This window comes from Nycticebus coucang, chromosome 13 (genome assembly GCF_027406575.1).
Source record: "Nycticebus coucang isolate mNycCou1 chromosome 13, mNycCou1.pri, whole genome shotgun sequence".
Classification (NCBI taxonomy): domain Eukaryota; kingdom Metazoa; phylum Chordata; class Mammalia; order Primates; family Lorisidae; genus Nycticebus; species Nycticebus coucang.
Genome location: NC_069792.1, coordinates 48,703,402 through 48,704,922, shown reverse-complemented (window position 1 = coordinate 48,704,922; position 1,521 = coordinate 48,703,402). Strand labels below are relative to the sequence as shown.

Here is a 1,521-nt window from a genome sequence, read left to right as displayed (position 1 = left end):
ACATTTATCCTCCTAAGCCAACTATGCCCTTACTGTTTGGCCTGAGCTAGTTTTATCTTCAAGTTTTCTCTAAGATTGTCCATAAATTCAGATGTATTCAGGTAATCAGAATGTTGTACATTAGGTAAACCTTTAATGCAAATGGCCAAATCCTTGGTCATAATGCCAGTCTCAATGGTCTCAATACAGACTTCTTCCAATGCCTTTGCAAAGAAGTCAAGTTCTTTATTATTATCAAGCTTTGCTCTATGGGATAACCCTCTGGTCCAGACCAAAATGGAACAGTTTGATGAGTGGATGTCTCCTATCCTTTGTGGTACATGCGGTAGTGGTGGGTTACAGTCCCATGGGCTGCCTCTGTTTCTACTGTCTTGCCATCTGGACAGCACACTGGCCATCATGCCAAGAGAGCCACTACCTTGGGCCACAGAGTCTGACTGCACATCACCATCACAGTTTTTGCAGACCCAGATGAAGCCTCCCTCTGATTTCATAGCTTGGGCCATCATGTCGTCGATGAGCCTATGCTTACACCAGATCTTCCGCGCTTCAAATTGGAATTTGTGCTGCTTGTCATATATGCCCTGAATGATGTCTTTAAAACATCCATTGTACTTCCTCAGAATACAAACACCAACCCTTATACAGAGCCATTTGGAAGGAACTGTGTGCAAAATCTTGGATTGACCTAGCTTGATTATAGATACCCATGACAACACCACCACCATCTTCGAAGTTATGCACCAAGTATGTCACCTTTTGGGTTCCATCACTTGATGTGTAGGTTGTCTCTACTTTTCCAGGCATAGGAACAACAAAATTGGGTGTTCTGTATTGGTCCCCATAAGCACAATGACCTATGATGACAGGTTTCACCCATTCACTCACAAGCCTGGGGATATTTTAGCAGATAATAGCTTCCCTGAAGACAGTGACACCCAAGATATTTTGGATGGTGCCATTCAGTGATTTCCACTGTTGTTTCAACTTGAACTCCTTAACCCTCTTCTCATCAGGGGTGATAATAGCACACTTGACCCCAATGTTGTATTCTTTATGGCCTCTGTAGCATCCTGGGTGACTTGGTCACTGGTAGCATCGTGATTCTCTATGCCTAAATTGTAGCTATTAGATCCAGTTCCACATAGAGAAAAACGAGTTTTTCTTTTATTAAATCCCAAATGATTTATATCATTTCATCTCCTTGCATCTCTTCCATGGAACCCCACTGATGTTTTTTGGACATTTTGGCTTCAATAAACCTTAGCAGTGAATCCATTTCAAATCCCCCCAAGACCTCTCAGTCTTGCAGTCTCAAATGAATGCAGTTTATGTCCTGCCGGGGAAGGTACCCTGGAGAGGTGCAAGGTTAAACTCACACTCACACAGAAGGCAATCCTAACTGGGCCCAAGCTTCTGAGGAGTGTATGTTTAAAGACAACAGAAAAAGTGGAAACACTTTCTATAATCCAGAAATTCATTTTTTGTTTTTTTTGAAAAGGATATAATTCCCTCATTGTT

General features: G+C 42.0%; 1 pseudogene; it reads right to left on the bottom strand.

The window, feature by feature from the left end:
* Positions 1-304: 304 nt before the first annotated feature.
* Positions 305-1,246, bottom strand: LOC128563130 (isocitrate dehydrogenase [NADP] cytoplasmic-like; annotated as a pseudogene).
* Positions 1,247-1,521: the final 275 nt, after the last annotated feature.